This window comes from Hevea brasiliensis, chromosome 5, assembly GCF_030052815.1.
Source record: "Hevea brasiliensis isolate MT/VB/25A 57/8 chromosome 5, ASM3005281v1, whole genome shotgun sequence".
NCBI classification, from domain to species: domain Eukaryota; kingdom Viridiplantae; phylum Streptophyta; class Magnoliopsida; order Malpighiales; family Euphorbiaceae; genus Hevea; species Hevea brasiliensis.
Genome location: NC_079497.1, coordinates 110,135,624 through 110,159,605, shown reverse-complemented (window position 1 = coordinate 110,159,605; position 23,982 = coordinate 110,135,624). Strand labels below are relative to the sequence as shown.

At 27.7% G+C, this 23,982-nt stretch overlaps 1 pseudogene; it reads left to right on the top strand.

Annotated features, from left to right (window-relative positions):
• Window positions 1-15,125: 15,125 nt before the first annotated feature.
• LOC110649325 (NAC domain-containing protein 90-like) lies at window positions 15,126-16,788 on the top strand (annotated as a pseudogene).
• The last annotated feature ends 7,194 nt before the right edge of the window (window positions 16,789-23,982 follow it).

Genomic DNA, 23,982 nt, shown 5'->3' with positions numbered 1-23,982 from the left:
TATTTATTGAATAACCTAGAAATATTCCTTCATAAGATTTAGCATCAAATTTCTTGAGATTGCTGTCTTTGTTATTCAAAATGTAACATTTACAACCAAAGACATGAAAATATGCTATATTAAGTTTTCTTCCTTTCCAAAGTTCATAAGGAGTTTTCTTTAAAATAGCTCTAATGGAAACTCTGTTCAAAATGTAGCATTCTATATTTACAGCTTCTGCCCAGAAATATTTTGGTAAACTGTTTTCATTCAGCATTGTTCTTGCCATTTCTTGCAAAGATCTATTTTCCCTTTCAACAACTCCATTTTATTGTGGAGTTCTAGGAGCTGAAAATGTATGATAAATACCATTTTGAGAGCAGAAATTTTCAAACAAACTGTTTTCAAATTCTTTTCCATGATCACTCCTCAAAAATGTAACGCAATATCCTTTTTCATTTTGAGTTCTTTTGCAAAAAGCTTCAAATATATCAAAGGTTTCATCTTTATGAGCAAGAAAGAAAGTCCATGTGAATCTTGACAAATCATCAACAATTACAAATGTATATGCCTTGCCTCTTAGACTTCTAGGTGTGATTGGACCAAAAAGATCAAGATGTAATAACTCCAATGGTCTAGACGTAGTTACAACACTTTTTGATTTAAAAGATGATTTTGTATGCTTACCAAGTGCACATGCTTTGCATTGAAACTCTTTTTCAAATCTTAACTTTGGAAGTCCTCTAACAAGATTCCTTCTAGAGAGTTTAGTAAGTGTACTCATGCTAGCATGTCCTAATTTTCTATGCCATAACCATGCATTATCATCTGAAGTCATAAAGCATGTTTCACAATTCTCTTCAAGACTTGTTAAATTAAGTAGGTAAATATTATCTATTCTAGCACCAGCAAACATAACATTATTTCCATGAATCTCACAATGTGTAGAAGTAAAAATGACTTTAAAACCATTATCACATAGTTGACTAACACTTAAAAGATTATATTTTAATCCTTGTACTAATGCAACATTCTCAATGTAAGGATTTTTACCAATAGTTCCACATCCAATAATTTTAGCTTTACTTTTATCACCAAATTTTACATAACCTTCTTCCTTTAAAGTAAGAGAGGAAAACTTGCCTTTATTTCCTTTCATGTGCCTAGAGCAGCCACTATCTATGTACCAATGTTCTGTTTCCAGCATACTCCTTAGGCAGACCTCATTATCACTATCTTCGATGTGTGAGCTTTCACATTTTTCTTCAATTGCCATCATACAAGTGTTTGCAGCTTCTTTGTTACTTGTTTCATTATTTGATGAAGAGTCACTATCACTCCATGTTGCTGCCATTGCCTTTTTACTTTTATCCTTTCTAAACTTGTTTTTCTTCTTCAATGTAGGACATTTTGGCTTAATGTGGCCTGGTTTGTTGCACTCATAACAAACTATTTCACTTGAATGATTTGGAGTCTTTGGAGCATATTTCTTTGTGAACTTCTTGTATTTGCTTCCACCTTTTCTAAATGCTCTTTTGAATCTTTTGACAATCATAGCCATATCTTCATCATCATCACTTGAAGCACTTGAATCATCACTTGAACTAGCTTTGAAAGCAACACTTTTCTTTTTCTGATCTACCTTTTCGGATATGAAAGCTATACCTTTCTTTTTCTTTTGATCACCTTCTTTCTCATCTTTCTTATAGATCATCTCATGTGCAATGAGAGAACCAATTAGCTCATCATAGGTGTATGTTCTAAAATCCTTAGTGTCTTGAATAACAGTGGTCTTTGCTTCCCATGACTTTGGAAGAGATCTCAAAATTTTCTTTATAAGTTCTTGTTCCTCAAATCTCTTTTCAAGAGCTTTAAGAAGATTGACAAGATCTGTAAATCTGGTACTCATTTCAGCAATAGTTTCTCCAGGTTTCATCTCAAATAACTCATAATCACGGATGAGGAGGTTTGCCTTTGATTCTTTCACCACATCAATTTCTTCATATGTGACTTCTAGTTTGTCCCATATTTCTTTTGCAGTTTGACATCCTGAAATACGATTATACTCATTAATATCAAGAGCACAATGAAGAATGTTAATAGCCTTGGCATTTGTAGAAATTTTCTTCCAATCATTATCATCAAATTCAACTTCAGCTTTAGGAATTTGTACAGTTCCTTCACTGGTTTTATAAGGAATATAAGGACCATCTTTAATTATTCTCCAAGCATCAATATCAACAGATTGTATAAAGTTTCTCATTCTAGTTTTTCAAAAGGAGTAATTTGTGCCATTAAAAAGTGGTGGTCTAGTGATAGAATAACCTTCAGCTAAGGGGGCAGGTATACCAGCTGAGTTTCTAGATGAACCAGCCATGTGAATGGATCACTCTAAGGGGTTTAATCCTCAAGCAAGAGAGACAGGCTCTGATACCAAATTGATATCCTAAAATATGTCCAAGAGGGGGGTGAATTGGACTCTAAAAACAATTTTTTTGTTCTTGCTCAAAACCTTTGAAAAATTGCAGCTTGGTTCAACTTAATTGTCTAATGTGAAATATGAATAATACAGCTCTATTGATAAGTTGATTCAAAGTTACGTTATATGCAATCAGTATACTGATGTAACAAATTATATTGGCATTCAGTAGAAATTTCAGTAATCTGAATAAGTTCATAACACAGCAAACAGAGCAGTACACCAGATATATTAATTGACAACAAATCAAATAATAAGCAGATTAAATCAGATGTCAGCAGATTCAACAATAAACCACTTTTCTCAGTTTGCAGCAAGTTTAACAATAAACAGTATCAACTTTCATATCAGCAATAGCACCTCAATCAGAAAGATAAAATGCATAAATGTAAAGAGTAAGGATTGAGAAAATTGAACACTGAATTTTATAGTGGTTCGGCTCAACTAGCCTATATCCACTCTCCCAAAGATCCCACTTTGAGTCTTCACTTCACTATTCTTCTCTTTTAAAGGCAAGAGACAAAAGTCTTTTACAAATCTTCTCACCAAAGCTTTTACAAGTAGCTTCACACTTCTACCAAGTGTTATCCCAAACACTTTTCACAATCAAGCTTCAATAGGTGCTTGAATGACCTCTCATAAATGATAATAAAGTGTTTAACTCACTCTCACTCAATACAACAGAATCTATAAAGAAGAGATGAGTAGATAAGCCAATAATGAGCAATAAAAACACTTGGAGCACTTTGAATGAAAGGTTTTATGATTTTGAACAGTAAAGAGACTTTCATTAAGTGCAAAATGGCCAAGGGTAGGTGTATTTATAGCTTTGGAACGTTTTTTACCGTTTGAGAACTCATTTGAACGTTACAATTATGAATTTCAAGAAAATAGCCGTTATTTTGTCTTTTTCTGCGATGTTATGCAGAGTTGAGACAGTTAGCATACTGGAAAAAGTAGCAAACCAGTTAGCATACTAAAACAAGTAGCAAACCAGTTAGCATACTAAAACAAGTAGCAAACCAGTTAGCATACCAGGAAAACTTTTTTTGCATAACTTTCAAAACTTTAAAACTTTACACCAAATCATAATCAAATGCTTTTAGGCCAATAATGATATTTAAAAGAAAATATTTTGAGGGATTGAAAATAAGTAACATTGACTTCTACTCCTCAATTCTTTTCACAAGCAATCCTAAAAATTAAAACTAACTTCTATACTATATGTATCTTCAAATTAGATTTTCAATGCAGCCTTGGAAGGCAACCTTTTCTTCTTTTATCTCCTTTGATTCGTCCCGTGTTATCTTAGAATGTCATCCTTTCTTCAAAAGCACGAATCCATTATGAAATCCTTGAGTCTTTTTCTTTGTTCTTTGAGAAGCACAACACTTAAAATAATATTAGTTTGATTCTAGTTGAGTTTTGATATCATCAAAATCTATGCTCCTTTCAGCTTGTGGGGTTAACAATAAGCAATATCGATCTTTGTCGATCCCATACGACTTGAATAAGTCTAGGAGATCTCAACCCGTCAGACAAGATTCCAATTCAAAAATGCCAGGAATAGTAGCCATCCTGGAAGAATTAGGGCTGACTTGGGTAGTAGGTTGAGATCCAGTGTTTTCCAGGAAGTAGAGGGACTGGTAACCTCTAGGACTTTCTCAAAGTCTCGATGACCTGACTCATAGAAAAGCCCTCGAGTGCTACTGTCCTGACTATAAATGATTCCAGGTGAAGGGGGAGTAGCACTCGAACCCCGATTCTCACTAACCTGGCTCATAATTCAAAGAAAAAAAAAAGAGAGGAAGAAAGAGAAATTAATTACCTTCAAGAAAGGAAAATTTTGACAGAAAAGATGTGAAGGACTCACCGAAGAAACTGCAATGACAACCAGAGAGTTGAAGAAATAGAAAAGTAAGTAATAAGAAAGAAGACCCACTTTCATAACAAGAGCATTAAATGTCTTTTGAAATTCAAAAATCATTATCATTACACTGTCAAAAACATTTCACCTTCCCGAGAAAAACTTTATTACGGACAATAGCTATCCACAAAAAAACAATAGCCAAAGAAAGCCATACAAAACAGAACTCCATCCTAACCAAGCAAACAATAAACATGAACCTAAAGATTCGCCTAGACCAGAGGGGGGACTAATGATACTACTCACCCAAAATCTTAATCAAGCAATCAAACTTATGTCAGGCAGTCAGAAGTCAAATGATATTGAGATGGTCAACTAGAACAAATGAGCTGAACAAAAAGAAGACCGGACAAACCTTTGTTTGCCCAATAAAGCAAATGAAGATCGTACCAATCAGCAACTTTGTCAAGCAAAACTCGGATCTCACGGACCTAATAATAATCACGATAATAATCAAGCAAAAGCGAATTTCACGTAGACAATCTCGAAAATTTAACCAAGATAATTCCCATAAACACAGTAATGACTATTTTCCTAAAAAGCCTATAAATACCAACCAAGTGGCCAAAACCAAGTATGCATACTCATTTAGCAATTCTTATCAACTAGTTCTACATTTTCTTCACACTTTCAATCAAGAACTCTGACTTGAACAGGAGTGGCATGCCAGTAAGCCATCTACCTTATCTTTTCTCCTATTGCAGGTTTACGTGGCACTAAGACTAAACCAAAATCCCTTTAGTACCATCAGATAGTTTGAAATTAAGGTTCAATTAGTTTCTTGATTTTTGCTTTTTTACAAAAATGAACCCTGAAAATAGAGAAAATGGTCAGGTTTGTGGCTTATTGGATAATCACTCTGATGTCCAAGTTAGAGATTTTGTATGAGTAGAGAACAGAGTAATGAAAGTGTGAGTAAACAATTTGGCAGAGTAAGCATACCTGATTAATGTCTATTTCTCATACTTATAGGTTAAAGGCTAAGTAACTGTTATAATTATCTGCAAGAATCTTGAGATATTTGGCTAATATCCCAAGATCACTTGTTTTGCTATGTTTGTTTTATAATCGTTTGACCTCACCAGACCGAGCATACCAAGCATTCTTTTGCTTGGTTTGGGTTATTCGAGCCTTCTTTTGCTCAATTTGGGCAGTCTAGGCTTTACTTGCTTGGTGCAACTAATACAAGGCACGTGATAATTAGTCTAGCTCTTAGCGATGACTCTTCTTTTTTGTTCTGACTTTTTTACCGAGTGCTGACACTTTGATTGCCACATTAAATTCTTTGACCAAGTGCTAATTATTTGAGTCGATTTTGGGTGGGTGGCATTACTTTTGATTATGTTGAATTTTGATTTTAACTGATTTAACGGTTTGTGAATTTTGTTCATATATATATATAGGAGAGAGACTGAAGTTTACAAAGATAGAGAGGGATGTCGGTTATTTTAGGTATTTTAGCCTCATTAACATAATTTATACCAAATTATTATTTTATTAATAGAATTAAATCTCAAAATTTTATTTACTTTAGGTTCCATTTGTTTTACGGAAAATATTTTTCAGGAAAATATTTTCCGTATTTTCTGGTATTTGGGGCACTCAAGAAAATTAGTTAACAAAAAATATTTTTCACATACAAATTATTTTTCGTAAAACAAATAAAGCCTTAAATTAAGAATAAAAAACTGAATTATAATTTTTGATAACTCTAAATAATTAATTTATAATTTACCATTGAATATATTTTACCACATGCTGAATTCATGTCAAATATTTGCACATAGAAAACTTGTATGGTGTGGCTTAAGCGAAGGTGCACGACCATGTCAGCATTACTGTTAGGATTGAGCATTTGATTAACCGAAATTTTCAATTAACTGAATTATTAATCGACTCTAAAAATATTAATCGAATCGAACCAAAATTGAGAGAAAATTAAAATTAACTGAAATCAAAAATATTCAATCAATTATCGGTTATAACCAAACTAAACAAAAAAAATAAATTTTATATTTTATATTATTAATTATTTAATAAAATATTAATAAAAATATATTTATATTCTTTTTTATTTATAAAAATAATAAATATAATTTAATATTAACAAGATAATAATTATAAGTTAAATAAAATCATAAAAATAATAATTATAAATAATATAATATTAATAAAATTATAATTAATATATTAATTAATTAAAATTCAGTTATTTCGATTACCGAATCAAAGGTAACCGAATCAAAAACTGAAAATCGAAAATTTTTATAATTACTAATAAAAAACCAAACCGAATCAAATTTACTCTTATCGAAATAATCAAATTTCACTGGTTCGATTCGATTATTCAATTATAACTGAATAACGCACACTCTTAATCACCGTGACGTAGGTTGCCAAAACAAAGCACTCAAAACACTCCAAATTGTAAATCATTCATTTATACGAGAGAGTCAAAAGCTACCAAAAGCACTTCCCCTTTTCATAACCAAAAGCAAATAGAAAATTTGTATGGTGTGGGTTAAGCGAAGGTGCACGACCATGTAAGCGTTACCGTAACCTACGTTGCCAAAAAGCAAAAAGCAATATTCCAAAGCACTCAAAACACTCCAAGTTGTGACATTAATTTATAGTAGAGAGTCAAAAGCTACCAAAAGCACTTCCCCTTCTCATAACCAAAAGCACATCATATATGATCTCTGAATTACTCGGGGCGGAACCACTGTGGCCTGGAAAAGCTTTTAAAATTAAAATTTTATTCATAAATTAGCCATATAACTTAATTTACAAATGATCCATCTAGGTTTAAATAATTAATTTAATTTTCAAATTAAAAATTAAATTATTAAAATTAGTTTTCAAAAAAAATATTGTAATTTAAAATCAGTTCTAAATTGATTTCAAATTTTTTTATACAGAAATTTGAGAGAGAGAGAGAGAGAGAGAGAGAGAGAGAGAGGCCGGTAATTGGCATAGCACACAGGGAAGGCCGAAATTTGACTGCTCGTGATTTGTGTATCTCCATATATTTTTTATGAGACGTGTAAAAGAAGACCTGCAGATGGTGGCCCAGTTTTGGCCTAATGGTCAATTAACAATATTATGCCATGACGTGGACTGAATTCAGCTTGGCCCTTCAGGTTATTGAGGGGTAATACTTGAAAATGTTTAAAAGAAAATGCGTTTCACATTGAGCCATATAACCTCATCTGCTTCCAGGCAAATTCATCTTTGAATTACTAAACAAATTGTCTTACTGTTAGGAGAGAATATGAAAATTTTAAATACATGGGATTGCTGAATTATTAAGTTAACTCTTGAAGAGAATACAAGGGTTTCCCAATTTTGAATTCTAAATTTTCTGTAAGCGTATTCAACTATATATTTAAATATTTATATAATTAATTGCTCTTCTTTTTCTTTAGATAAAGAGTTATTTGTTATGATGTTCTTACTAATAACAGTGTTGTTTTTTTTTTGTTTTAAAAATTCTTATTTAAAAATAATAAGATAAAACCTTATAGCATTTATTAGAGTTGAATTCAGACCGTTATTGGCGCTAGAGCACTCGAAGATATAAGGCCACAGTAATCCGTAGCAAGCCTAACTTTTTTCATCTTTAACCGTTTATAACATTATTAATAGAGACATAAACATTTCAATCATCTATGGTCATCTCATTCTGTTATTAAGATGACATTTTCATATATCACAAGTTTTACCAAAAGACTCTCATAATCATCATCATTTCATTATATTTTCATAATACATGGCCTTAAGCATATTCATAATTCTCATTTATAACAAAGTCCTAGCAAAGGTCTCGTTTAATCTCAATAAAACATAATAACACAATCATATTTTATTCATAGCGGATCCAATCCCTTTTCTCATCCCATCTATATACATATAAGTCCTTAAAGGACATTTTATAGCTCAGCTATACAAAATGATAAGCACAGTTTGTTTGTGATTCCAAAATATAAATATCATCATAATATACATATATTAAACATATCTAGCCCAAAACAATACCTCAACCTTTACTAGGTTTACTATCGAGCTCTTCACTTAGTCCCTCTCCTGAAGTAGTTAGATAGAAATGGGGGATATGTAATAATTATAAGCCAAAATCTATTATTGACGAAAAGAAAAGAAAAGAGGAAAGGAAAAAACACCAAAGGAGGCACCAAGGGCCAACAGGCCCACCCCAATACACTCACCTATAGAGCTAGCAACCAATGGCGATGAAAAAACCCCTCCACTAAAACAATAGAAGTCAAAAAAAAAAAGGAAATAAAGCAATAGAACAAATTAAAACTAAAGTAGATAGGTAATAATACTTAGTGAATAGAAAAACTATAAGGGAATAGTAAAGAAGGCATAATAAATACAATCATATGTATGCATGATCTACATGAGGTTTCACAACACAGACAATTCACATATGGTATTTATATCACCAAAGGTCCCCTTATATACATTTCATAATCACACAGAATTGTCTTACTCGGATATCCTTATAACATTTCATAGTAGGGAGCTCTTTCATTCATTTTATTTATAATATCACTGACATGTCATTTTCTTGCATTATAGCTATGATCTCATAATAGAAAAATAAAGGGTCATCCATAATCTCAGTACATGTCCATAAATATGCACAACTTCATGATGAGTAAATATATACATTTTATATAATTTCCCTAAAATGCAATTAACTAATAAAATACCTCATAATGCTGAATGCACATGTAATTCAAAAGAGTTTTTTCTAAAGAAAAGTATTTGGTAGTTTTTACTCATCTTCCACAAAACATCACTTACTTTACTTACTTGTATTTCCCTCAAATACCTTCTTCAAAAGTCACCCTTTCGGTACCTTCAAGTCTATAAAATATAATAGGGTCTCCATTAATATATAGTAATATAATCGAAATGAAGGCACAAAAGCATTATATGCTAAGCTGCAAGAAGTTCGGTGGCTAAAGTTACCATGCACTATATACGTTATTGTATACATAACTATTCATGTAGACTTCAACTATCAAAAGTATACTTCAGCCGCCAAAGCTGGATCTTATAGCCTGTACGATTCCAAAATAAGTCTTATGCCATTTTGTATTCTTAATACAAAACCAAGTTTTAGTCACTATCTTAAGCTATTGTACACTATTACAACCATAAAATAGTTTGATTAATAACTTAGATTTAGGGTTTGCAATTAATTTACCCTAAATCCTAATGTTTATATAGTCTAGCCAAAACTCCTTTTAATCCTTCTACATTATCCATAAAGCATTTAAGGAAGTATAAAAGAGTGTAGAAAGCATAAATACCTACTCAAAGTTTTTAGGGTTTCCTAGAACAATATCCTCCCTTTTAGCCCTTCCTTAAATCCAAGTTAAAAGATGAAGAAAGAGGATGGATTTTTGCACGTAATAGTGTTAAAAAAGGTTATTGGGTGTTGGAAATACTTGACAATAGAGGATTTGAGAGAATGGAAGAGACAAAAAGAGAAGGAAGCTAATCGAGAGGTTGGTGGTCGGGTTTAGGGAGGCAAGTGGGAAAAAAGTGAGATAAAGTGGGGTTTCTCCCCTCTTTTATATTAAAAGGAACTTCAGCAGTCGGAGTTGCTTGTTACAGCAACTTCTCCCTTAGCCTTTTCCTTACATCTATTAGTAGCCTTATTTTTCTCCCCTCCTTTTACACATGTCCCAACTTCGAACATGTACTCTGGCCAACCCAGGTAGCGGGTATTACATTCAATCAATGCATAAATAACGTTAGTATCATAGTGATTTCTAAGAACATAAATAAAAAAAATAAAATAAAATAAAAGTGGACAAAACAAGACCCTATAGAGAAAAATACATGATAGACTCTGAATTGAAAATATTCCTCCTACCACTTGGGGAAAAATAGTAAACAAGAATAAGTGTTTGACTCAACATCTTTAGATATTAAATATAGTTATAATTTCTATAATTGTACAAGTCTAATTTAATCTAAAAATAAAATGCACACTAGCAACAAGTCATAACATATTTCGCATAATAAGATAATTCAAAGCTATGCATGCATGCTAAGTGTGTATAAATAATAAATATAAGACTTAAAATAGCTATGAAGAATATAAGTAATATAAACCTAGGGAGTCCAACTCAACCTAATAGTAACATATAATATACAAGGGACTCAACTCAACCCTAATAAATATACAAAGGAGCTCATCTCAACCCTATTAATATACATGCGAGTCAACTCAACTCTAATAAACATATCAAATATGAGGGAACTCAGCTCAACCCTTATAATATATAGGGGAGCCTAGCTCACCCTAATAAACACACAATATACATTGGAACCTATCTCAACCTTATTTTACATACACATATATATACCATCAATAGGCTATTCCATATCCATATATATCTTGCCCAAAGAGTGAGCTACCATTGATGGCCTAAGGGTATGTGTGTGTGTGTGTGTGTGTGTATAATAATTAGGGTAAACATCACTCAAGGTTACACAACTTTATGAGTTATTTTGCAAAAGTCACTCAACTTCAATTTTTTTTCTTAAAACTCACTCAACTTCAATTTAGTATCATTAAAGTTACTGTGACCTGTTATTGCAAGTGTCCAGATTAATCTGGCTAACTTTCACTTACAGTCACTCAACTTTAGATTTTTTTTCAACACTGTCACTCAATTTCTATTTCTTTCTTAAAATTTAAAACTCCATCAACTTCAATTAGTAAACATGACATACTACAAATATACATAAAATTGAAATTATAAAATCATTTAATATCCAACTTATAGACTAGTTGACCCAACAATTGTTGGAATTGCTAAGAAGAAGAAGAAGATAATCAATTTAGATCATCTAAGCAGACACATTGATGTTTATCAAGCTTATTAAAAATAATTAATTGACTGAAGATGTAAGAATAATAATCTTAGGATTTTGTTGGAGTTCCAGCAAAATTTCCTTGATTCTTTTCACCTAACCCTTTGTAGGACAAATACAGATATAAAGCAACAATGTCATACAATAGCCTTAGGCTCACAACTCTCATCACACTATCCATTTAGGGCCTGCCAGTACATCCTAATAATCTAGGTATGTTCTTCAATTTCAAATCAGATACCTAAACTTCACTACCATCCAGTTAATTATTCCTAAAGTTCTAAAAATTTTGAAAATATTCTTGAGGTCCTTTATATTGTCCTCTAATTATTTCAATTTATTTTATTTAATTTTCCTTAAGTTAGAAATATTTAATTAGGTCCCGAGTTGTCCTAGCACATAGGTAAAAAACAAAATGTTTGAGTTCAGGTTTATCTTCGCTGATTTTGGTACTTATAATGCATTTGAAGTATCTAAAAATGTTAGGATTGACTATAAACACAACACGCTTTCAAGATGGTCTGCCAAGCACCCTCCAATTCTAATTGAGGCAAGGTTGCCACCAAAACAAAGCTTGAGGGATGAGGATGAAGATCTTGATTTCTGATCATCCGATTTGGCCACTGTTTGGCTGGACAACACCACGAAAGGCAATGAGAATCTCACCTCCGATCGCTTTCCAGAGATGTCATGGAGAAAGACCAGTTGGAAAATGAAGTTGGGAGATGAGGAGTCCAGCGCCGGTGATTTTGCACCCGTCCAATGTCAAAATAGTAGAGAAATGTTGTTTGAAGTTTCACAGCATAGTACTCTTCTCTCTCTCATTCCATTTCCACCATTACAAACGTCACTGCTTGGCCTATTGAGGTCACCGAAGTGTGCTGGACATGGGGATTGGTCTCATCTATGCTGGTTTGGATGGATTGCTAGAAAAAGAAGAAAGAAAGGGGGAGTCGGTTTGGGAAGAAAAACACGGGGGCGGAGGAGGCTCCCTTGAAAATTCTTTTTATTTTTTATTTTTGTGAAAAATTACAACTTAACTTCTAGGTATTTAAAATCTTTCAAATGAGTCCAAAGATATTTTAATTCATTAATTCCAATTATTCAAAAACAAATGATATAAAATCTATATCAATATTTAAAATACTAAAAATATAACTGAAATATTATTAATACAAATTTTAATAAAAATGTAATTTATAGAATTATTTATTTTTTAAAAAAATAAGAATATTGCGTAAAATCTGACGTAAAATAAAAATGTTATCACAGTGACCACAAAGCATGCAGGAAAAGTGAAGAAGAAGAGGATGAGATTTCAACTTAAGAGTCATTTTCTGTCGCAGAAAAATTAAGCATATCAACTGCTGGGAAGGAGCCAAACACAGTGAAGTGAAATCCATAGTGTGAGCATGTAAATTTCCTTGCAGCCGAAAGCGCTCCCATAATTCCACTCTGTCATTGCAAAATTGTTAATTAATTAATCATAACGTTGGCTTCAAAATTCTTCTGTTGAGATATCTCATTTTCTTTGACTATATATATTAAGAATACCATCATGTTTAATTATTGCATGCAGCCACTCAATTTTATAAATGTTTTCATAAAAATAACTAACTTTAATTTTATTTATAAAACTCACTGTTTAATTTAATTTTAAAAAAATCACTGTGATAAGAAATTAAAGTTTTTTAGGTTAGTCCACTGACCTATCAATTATTTTACAAATAAAATTATCTAACTAGTGGTTGCTAGTGGAGAAGAAATGGATAAAGAAGAGGGGCTTGACTGCAAGAGAGGTAGCTGAATGTGTTTTATACATCTTAATTTTTTTTAAAAACTAATAAAATAGAATAATTTTTTTTTATAAAATAGTTCACAGGTCAATAAGTTAATATGTAAACATTTAATTTTAAGTAACAATAATTTTTATGAAATCAAATTAAAATTCAATGAGTTTTATAAAAAAAATTAATATTTAGTAACTTTTATGAAAATACTTATAAAATTGAGTGATTACGTATAATATTTACCCATCATTTCATGTAACATATTGCTCTAGACAAGAGGATTGAGGCCTTCGTATATTATATTTCTTATTTCATTAGGCAGACATATAATTATTAAAGTCAAATAATTGTCTCTAAATTTATGAATTCTTAAATTTAAATTTTAATTAAAATTAATTATATTAAAAAAAATGAGCTTAATCTATTATATCTAATAATTCAAATTTCATTCATTACAATTCTCCTCTCTAAATGGAAATTTATCTTTTTCTAAATACGATAGCTGATTTTTTTTTTCTTCAGCTCTAGCCTCCATATTAATATAAATGGCATCAAAATTATTAAATTAATAAAATTATCTACTTCCTAATCCATTCACTTAGCATTTGATATTATTCAAAAGTTTCTCTAATTAAATTTCTCCTTTAGTAAATATTCAATAGGGTGCTTTTGATTTGAATTGAAAGCAGTAAAGTTGGGTTTTTTTTTGTCTGCAATAGTAACACAACATATTATCCATCATAATACGTTTAACATGTCCCAGGTTTCAAGGTGATTACCTTTGCCTTCTTTTACGCCCCAGCAGACAAGGTCTTAAGTCAATTGGTCTTATTAATATATATTCAATTATTAGTTATAATATTGAAAAATAAAGAAAAATTATTTGTTGAATTATTGGATTACAACATAAAATATTATTTCTGAAATTTATAAATTTCATTTTTTTATCATATTTATATTAAATAATATGAGAAAAAGATACATAAAAATGATAAACTATAGCAGCCACCATTAATTGTTGACGACTATTGATTGCCAAGAATTACTATTATAGTCAATAGACTAATGACTATGTATGAATGTATGTTTTGGATTTGAATTGACTGTTTAAGTTTCGAGATCAAAAATCAGCCCCTTAAAGTCTGTCTGGTTTCAGCTCGATTATGATTTTCATAAAATTTAATGGTTAAAAATTGTTTTTTTTTTTTTCAAATCAGTTTAATTTAAAACTGAATAGAATAATTTTGATTCGATTCAATGCAAGGTCTACATGTATAAGCCGAACAAGGTCTATATGTATGTGATGTCTTTATAATTTGTTTACATTTTAATAATTTTATTAAAATTTAAAAATGGCTTCCTCCAGCTTAATTAGTTTTTTCTTAATTATGAAAATATTTTTTTTTATGGAGGATTCACAAAGCAATTAACATTTTAGTATGACTTTTTACGGATTCAAATTCAGGTGAACAAAATAGTAAATAAATTCAATTGCTAATTATAGAGAATCCTTAGAATTATTTAATTAATTTTGTATTCAACAATGTTACATATAATTAAAGAATTTTTTTTTAAAGCAAGCAAAGAATTTTATTATAAAAGAAAGAAAACATAATTAAAGAAATTTGAAGTAATTAATGTTTAAATAATTGATATATACATGTACGTAGAATATTAATTTATTATCAAAGTAAAGTTAAAATTTAACTTCTTATTTTCGATATCAATCATAATAGTAACACTTTTGAAAAAGTAACACTGCAAAAATATATATTTATCAATGGAATTTAATTCATGATATTAAAGTTATCTATCTCAAGTTCCAATCCGACAAGAGTTAAATATGGAAAATACTAAAATTGTGCAACAAAATCACAGAAAAGGTTTGTACTACACAACATACGTAAGACAAATACAAAAGGGATAAGGCTGTATGGATTTTCTATGTGGAATTAGCGCGTGAAAGTTTCCAGGTAACCTCGCTGTCGTGTGCTTCGCCTCTCTCTCTCTCTCTCCTCCGAGTCTCAACTGAATGAACGATCTTCGTACAAGCTTTAGCTTCTTATATATAGTAATGAAACTTCATACCAGAATCCATCCGCAGGAAGTTATGGAGGAATTGGCACCTGGTTTTCGTTTCTACCCAACAGAAGAAGAGCTCATCTCCTTCTATCTGTATAACAAGCTAGAAGGGAAGAGAAACGACCTGAACCAGGCTATTGATCGTGTTATTCCTGTCCTCGATATTTATGACTTCAATCCATGGGATCTTCCACGTATAATATCTTCTCCTTTCAGTTTCCTCTTCTCTTTCTCATTAATTCTTTATACTTGAGTTCACAATCAAGTATAATTGAGCCTTCTAAATAATTATATTTTTTTTTTCAGCCCGAAGTTTCCTTTTTCTCAGCAAGAAAACTTTACACTTTTCCCTATAGTATTATCGATATAATCTAGCTTTGCTTTTGCTTGCTGCAGAATTATCAGGAGAATTAAGTCGTAAAGACCCTGAGCAGTGGTTTTTCTTCATTCCCAGACAAAAAAGGGAAGCCCAAGGAGGGAGGCCAAATCGACTCACTACCACTGGATATTGGAAATCAACTGGTTCACCTGGTTATGTTTACTCTTCATCTAACAATCTTTGCATTGCCATTAAAGGACCATGGTTTTCTATATGGGAAGAATTCCACTTGGACGGAAGACAGAATGGAAAATGAACGAGTATAAAGTCATACAAGAAGAAGCATCCTCCTCAACTGGTCCAAATCCAACGGTGTGAACTCCAAGATCTATACTATTTTTTCTTTGTCATAAGCGAATTAGGTTTTTGCTTCTTTGCATGAAATTCCAAAGATCGTAATTACTTTGATTTCGTTTTGTTGGCTGTTGGGAATGAGGGTTGAGGGAGGATCTGTTTACAAGTAATCTTTGTAATTAACCACAACCTGTTAGGACCTGGTTTTTAACATAATTAAGAAAATTACAATTCAGTTTTTCTTTTGGGTGTCAAAACCCTAGGAAAATTTGTCTCTGTTGTGAGAATTTCTTCAAGCCTAATTCTAGCATAAAATTAGGTCTAATTCTCCAGCACAAGTGGAGTGCACAAGAATTTTTAATGATTTTTTTTATTTGGCTTTAATGAAAATTCGAATTTGATATCAATCTCACAATTTTAGAGGCTGACTCTTGATAATTAATTTTTTCCAACTCTATATTTTGTAGGCAAGGCAAGAATTTACTTTGTGCCGTGTGTATAAGAGTTCCAAATGCCGGAGAGCATTCGATAGAAGGCCAATTGGAATGCAAATAGGTGAACGAAGTGTTCAAGTTAGCAGTGACGAAGCCAGACCAAGTCAGAACCCACAATTAATGGTGGACGGAAGTACATTTGAGGGTTCATGCCCACAAGAACATGATCCTTCCTTTCAAATGGCAATGGCTATAGATAATGCACCACTTTGGGACTGGGAGGACTTATATAATTAGAAAGATTATGATAGATGGAGATCAGATATAGGGTTGTAACAATGAGAGAGTTGAATTTGCAGGTTCAGAATCCAAATTCTTCATGCCTAATCTATATTTATGCGTGTACATGTTAAAAATTACCTTTTTCTTATGTAGAATGAACAACTTTCTTAAAATTACTGTAAAGTTGAAGACCTTCGAGTTGCCATATAAAATGAAAGCGTGAATTATATTATTATTAATTTGATTGCTCTTAACTTTTTTTTTTATCTGCAATATAATTAATGTTACTGAGCTATAGATTTCATACATATACATAGGCCTTTGAATCCTCTATCTTTTTTCCACCTTAAGCCACGCCAGAAATATTCACCTTCCACCATTCATTATTTTGTTTAGCCTCTCACTGCTTGTTCCTAGGTCTCCTGGGTAGTGCCATCTAATGATTTTCTAAGACCTGTGGGACAAGAAAAAAAGTACACAAGAAAATTCCATTTTGATTACCAATACCATTACAAACCAGGTTTGCCGAGAGAGGTACCATCAGAGTTCCATTTCAAGAAGTTAAGGGGAGGAGGTGACGAATCAAAGTGAGGTATGCAATGCTTGGACCGCTTCCTCTTTCTTCTTATTTTTCTAATAATATATTTAATGCTTAAAAAAAAAAAAAAAGTTCTCTTGATCTCCATTAATTGCGGAGCAGGGTTTAGCAAATGCAGAGCAAGTAACAAGCATCAAAGAGGGAGATTCTAAGTCTCTAATCTGTGATGTGAAGAGGGTTTAGGAGTGTGAATTCATTCATGGAGGAGTTTTTTTTTTTTTTTTTTTTTTTCCCCTAACCCTCAAAATATGCAGACTTAAATTGCTGGAGTTTCTGTTTCTTAATTACTGGTCAAAGTAAAATATTTATAAACATGTAAAAAAAAATTAATAGTATGAAAATAACAAATCCAACGAGCCTATATAAATGGAAATAAACTCAATTTGCTCCATGTAATTTTTAAGAATATCTAATTTAATTCATTTTCAACTTTTGATCTAATTTAATCATTTTACTTTTAATTTAAGTTCAAATTCGCCTAATGTGCAACTCACTCATCACTTGATGTGTGAGTTACTTATTTTTTAAATATTTTTAATATTAATTACTTAGTTAATAATTTTTTAATGTTAATTAAATAATTATAATTAGTTAATTTTTTATATTTAACTTTTTAATATTAACAATATGAAAAAAATAATATTTTATATTTTAAATTTTATTTTATTATAATTTTTTAATTTTAATTAAGAAAATGAAAATATAAAATAATATTTTTTTATTTTAAATAATTATAATCATAATTTTTAATTTCAATTAATTATATGAAAATAAAAATATTTTTATTATTTTTCAATTGATTAATTGATTTTTAATTAATTAATGAAAATATAAAAATAATTTTTTTATACTTTCATTTTAATTAATAATTTTAAATAATATTATTTTTATTATTTAATTTAATTAATTATAAAAAATAAAATTAATATTTTAATATTAAAAAATAATGCGTGTATATCAATTGAACTAATTTAAACTTAAATAAAAAGTGAAAAAGCTAAATTGGACAAAAAATTGAAATTTGACTAAATTAAATATTCCTAAAAAGTAGAAGGTTAATTGAACTTATTTTTTATTTTTAATATTAAAATGTTATTTTTATTTTTTATAATTAATTAAATTAAATAATAAAAATAATATTATTTAATATTATTAATTAAAATGAAAGTATAAAAAATATTTTTTTATATTTTCATATATTTAATTAAAATTAAGAATTATGATTATAATTAATTTTAATTAAGAAAATAAAAATATTTATTATTTTATATTTTCATTTCTTAATTAAAATTAGAAAATTATAATCAAATAGAATTAAAAATATAAATATTATTTTTTCCATATTATTAATTAATATATAAAAAATGAACTAATTATAATTATTTAATTAACATTAAAAAATAATTAATTAAGTAATTAACATTAAAAATATTTAAAAAAATAAAAATAACTTACACACCAAGTGGTAAGTGAGTTTCACCTTAGATTAATTTAAATTTAAAAAAAAAATAAAAAATAAAAAAATAAAATTAAATAAAAAGATAAAAATAAATTAAATTAGACATTTTAAAAAAATATAAAAAATAAATTAAATTTATTTCTCTATATAAATATTATGATGTGCTATATATATATATATATATATATATATATATATATATATATATATATATATATATATATATATATATACTGAAATGACCTATAACTTAATTTAGGGTTTGATCTTTACAAAGAAAAAAAATATATATTTTTTAATTTAAAAAAAAATCTATATTTTTTCATTCGCAAAGTCAAGATTGATGTTGAAACCTAAGTTGAGCTTAATTCTCTTAGGCAACTTTGCATAACGGAAAATTCTTACACGCATATTAAGAAAAAGTGAATTAATATAATTTTAAATAGACATATCTTACCATAATTATATATAATATAATATTTATAAATTAATTAAGTATATACACATAAATATAAACAAGTCTTTCCATTCATAACTGAGCTAAGTCATTTATTTGTTTCCCCCTCCCAAGATTATTCAATTATTTTGTAAGAATAGAATTAAAATTTAAAATATATGTAGGCAAGGATGATAACGGATCGAATTTTTATGAGTATTCGATCTGACTGAATCTTAATAGAACGAGTTTAAATGGTATATAATCAGATTCGGGATGAATTTAAATTTAAAAAATAATGTCTGTGATGGGTTTAGGTTAGATTCAAATTTTATATATTTAATATTCATTATCTGAACTCATTTATATAAATATTTAATTAAATATAAAATATATATTTTTATAATAATATTTATAAATTTATATTTTTATTTTAAATAAAATAAAATTTAAATATTTCATAAAATTATTAAATATTTAAAATATAAATTATTAAAAAATAAAATTTATATATATTATTATTATTTAAAATATATAAAATTTAATACATTCAAATAATAATAATTAAATTTTTAATAAATTTTAAATTTTAAAAATATTAATTAATTTAAATTTATATAAAGTGAATATTACGGATACTCTACCTATTATTATGCCTACATACACAGACTGACCGCGTTTGTAAAAAGGGGTCACGTCACCCACTCAATGATTGTAATATCTTGTATTTTTTTTATTTTAATTTCTTATTTTAAATTTTTTTATTCGACTCTGACTCAAATAAAACTAAAATTTATTGAGTGTTATCTCCGAAACTGATAATATCTTAATTTTAGTTTTTAATTTTTTACTCTAAAATGTATTTTATAGTCACTTAGTTTAAAATAAAGTAATATTATTTTATTATAAAAGGTAAGTTAATTTAATAAAAGTTTATAATTTATTTTATTAAATTTTTATAAAATAATATTTTTTTCTGTGAAGTAATTAATTATGAAAAGCTTAATAATTTAATAAAAAAATAAAATTTTTTCAATATCTTAAAATATTATAATTTTTGTAATATCGTATATTTTAATTAAAACAATTGATATTAAATATGAAATGTTAAATAAGTATAATTTATTTAATTTTATTTTTAATATTTTTAATATTATTAGAAAAATATTATATATGTTCTTGCATATAAAGAAATTTTATTTTTTTGTTAAGTTAATAATTTTTCGTAGTTGACTAATTTTTAAAAAAAAAATCATCATTTTACAAAAATTTAATTAAATAAATTATAAAATTTCGTTAAATTATTTTATTTTTTATAATATAATAATATTTATTTTATTTTAAACCAAATACTAATAGAATACCCATAAATATATGTTAACATATATTTTTTTTACTCCATGGACTGTTGCAATTTGCTCCAATGGAAATTCAATTTTTGAAGTTTTTAGCAGATTATAGCACAGATCTTGATTTCTTGTTATTAAAATAGTTAAGGAGATGGGCTAAATCTAATCTATTAATTAGCTTTTACATGTGAAGAATTTGGAAAATGAATTGTATATGCATAATCAAATTTTTTTTTATTACATAAAAGTAGAAAAACAACAACTTTTATGTCCAATTAATTTTATATATATATATATATAAATTATGGTGACCATTACAGTATGATCAAAATTTTAGGAAGCTACACACCCAGCTAAGAGCAAACTTAAAGTAATATATAAGGTTTCTAGGCAATTTTCATATTGTTCGGAGGGATAAATTTACAATATAAAATATTTAGGGGGTGTTTGATTTAGCTGTTGAGTGCAAGCGATAGTTGATAGATACTAAGATAGGTAAATTATAATGTTTGACAAGCTTAAAAAAATAGAGCTGATAGCTGATGAGCAACTGATATGATACCCATCAGCTGCAATTTGTATCAGCTCTATTTTTAAAACTGTTTCTATCAGCTAATAGCTGATTTGATTTTATTTTTTATTTTGAATATATTATTCTTTTTTATTTAACTTGAAAATTAATATTATTAATATTTTTATTTTTTTTATTTGTAATTTTTAAAATTTTAATTAACGTATTTCAACTTTGTTAAAATATTTTTTATTAATAACATAAAATATAAAATATTTATTTATATCTAACTTAAAATTAATTATAAATTTTTCTATTAACAATAATAATTATTTCATTATTTTATCTATAATTTTAAAATTATTTAATTATCTTAAAAAATAATTATTTTCTTATTTCAATAATAAAATAAATGATATAATATAATAGATTAATAATTATATATTTATTTAAATAATATAATATATTAATTTAATAATTATATATTTAATTTAATAATAAAATAAATAATATAATGTAATAAATTTATAATTTTATATTTATTTAAATAATAAAATAAATTATATAATATATACCATTATTAGTCATTTCACATATCAACACCAACAGCTAAATATAATTTATCAAATATTTAATATAAAATAGTTATTATCAGTTATCGGTTATCAGCTATCAACTAACGGTAACAGCTATCAGTTAATAGCTATCAATTATATTCAATATTTAAATCAAACAGACCCTTAATGAGATTCACTTATTAAATATATAAATTTTATATTTATAATAAATTAAATTTAATTAAAAATTTTATTTAAAATATAAACATATGAAATTCATATATTTAATAAGTGTTTGATTCTCTTATATTAAATTTATTGTGTAAGGAGTCAAAGTTTATTGTTCAAGAGTAACTTATTCATTAAATGTTTGAGGTAGATTAGGCCATATAATTAAATTTGATATTTTTTTAAAAAGCTTTAAGTTCTCAATCCTGCTGAATGATTACTATAGAATTTTTTGAATATTTAAAATTTAAAATATTTTTAAATTAATTTTTCATATTAAAATCAAGACTCTTCTCTTAATAATTTATCAAAACTTGATACATTCGAGATAAATAATTCTAAAGTGCTCTCTAATAAAATTAAACTCAGAATACTCTCATTTTTATAAACTGAAGTAGCTGTATTGAAAACAAAGAAATTTATTAAAAAAAGGAAAGAGTTGCTCCTATTATAGTTTAATCATCAAATAAAAAAAATTAAAATTAAAATTAAAATTGAAAGACCATATAGTTAAATATTAACAAAAAAAATTATCATTATATAGAATATGTTTTTCCTTATTTGACTAATTTAAATTATTAATTAACTCAAATTTTTTATTTAAATTAAACTAATCAGTCATATATTTAATTTATATACATTTTATGTTAGGAAAGTGAAGAAGAAAGCTTTTGATAATTTTAAATTAAAAAAAAAATAGAATTGATTTTAAAAGTTGAACAAAATTCAAATATAGGGAGTTTGTTACATCTAAGGACTTAATTATATTTAAACAAATAATAATATATTTAGTTATAAAATCATTTATTTTAAAATTTTTAATTAAAAATAAAAAATTATAAAATAATTCATATTTCTAGCATCTAAGAGTATATTTGGTACGAGGTTAATAAGGGTTAATAATTAAACTTGTAGTTTTTAATGTTGTTTGAATGTTTTAAAGTGAATAGGTTAATTTTTAATCTCATTAACATTTAACTCTTTTTAGGAGTTAAATATTAACATTGGGATGGATTGGTTAACAGAAGTTAAACACACTATTTATATATTTCTTTCTTATTTCTTCTCAACTTATTTTATTTTTTAGTCCCTTCATCTCCAAAAACTCTTCGTCTCCTATAACAATAAGAATGTAAGATTTTTTTTTTCTTTTTTACAAAATAAGTTATGCTAGGATTATAACCATGGATATATATGACTTTCTTTTTCTTTTTTCTGTCAATGTTATTTATTTATATTGTCAAACTTTCAAACTGGATTTTGTGTTATGCAGCTTTTTGTCAAGTTACTCAGTGTGTGTATATATGTATATAAGTTAGTAAGATAAAGAGAACATTATAATATTATGGTAGATAATAAAAATACAGTTAATAAATTTTTTAAATTAAATTATTTACAAATAAAAAATAATATTATCAAAAATAAAAAATAATTTTGATATTTGTTATTAAAATATAAAAATGTTTATATATTTTCATGCGAGCTCAAATTTTTATCTTTGTACCAAACATCATTAATTGTTACACCATTAATTATCTTTTACCTCCTTAATAATTACTCCTTTAAATTTTATAAGGTTAACACTTAACTCTCAATTTTTTAATCTTGTACCAAACGCACCCTACGGTTCCACAAATAATGAAATTAATATTACATGAGGTTGATTAGATGAATTCCTCCTCCTCAAAACAAATAACTTGTCTAACCTAAGTCAAATTCCACCACCTTAACAAATGTGAATTCTTTCTTAACTAACACAAATTTCACATGAAATTATATAATAATGTTAATTATTAAAATATTTTAACTGCTTTTAATTTGTATATATCCCAACAACCCCTGATTGAAATCTCATATTAAAGATATGCCAATTGCAAAACAGTAATTTGGCCATATTTCTGAATTAAATTGAGCAGGCCGGAAGAGGAGGCCAGCTAAGAGTAAAATGTGCAAACATCACCGTTGGCTTGGTGGGTTGATTTCATTTTCAATTAATTCTCAATGTTGGTTTTAGTCAAGTTTGTCGGTGATGTGAAGCAAATAACTTTAATCGATTATAAAATGTTAAATGCTGGACTCCAATATCCAATCTATTTTCTATTTAATTGGAAAGGAAAATCAAGTTTCTTCCCTTCTTTGCTGGGACCATAAAGGTTAATCCTCGTGGAGGAAGACCAAGAAAGTTTCACAATAATTTTATTTTTAAGGTTTTTTTTTTTAAATTAATTTGTAGTAATAATGTTATAATTAATATGTCATTTGGGATTAAATTTAAAGATTTTT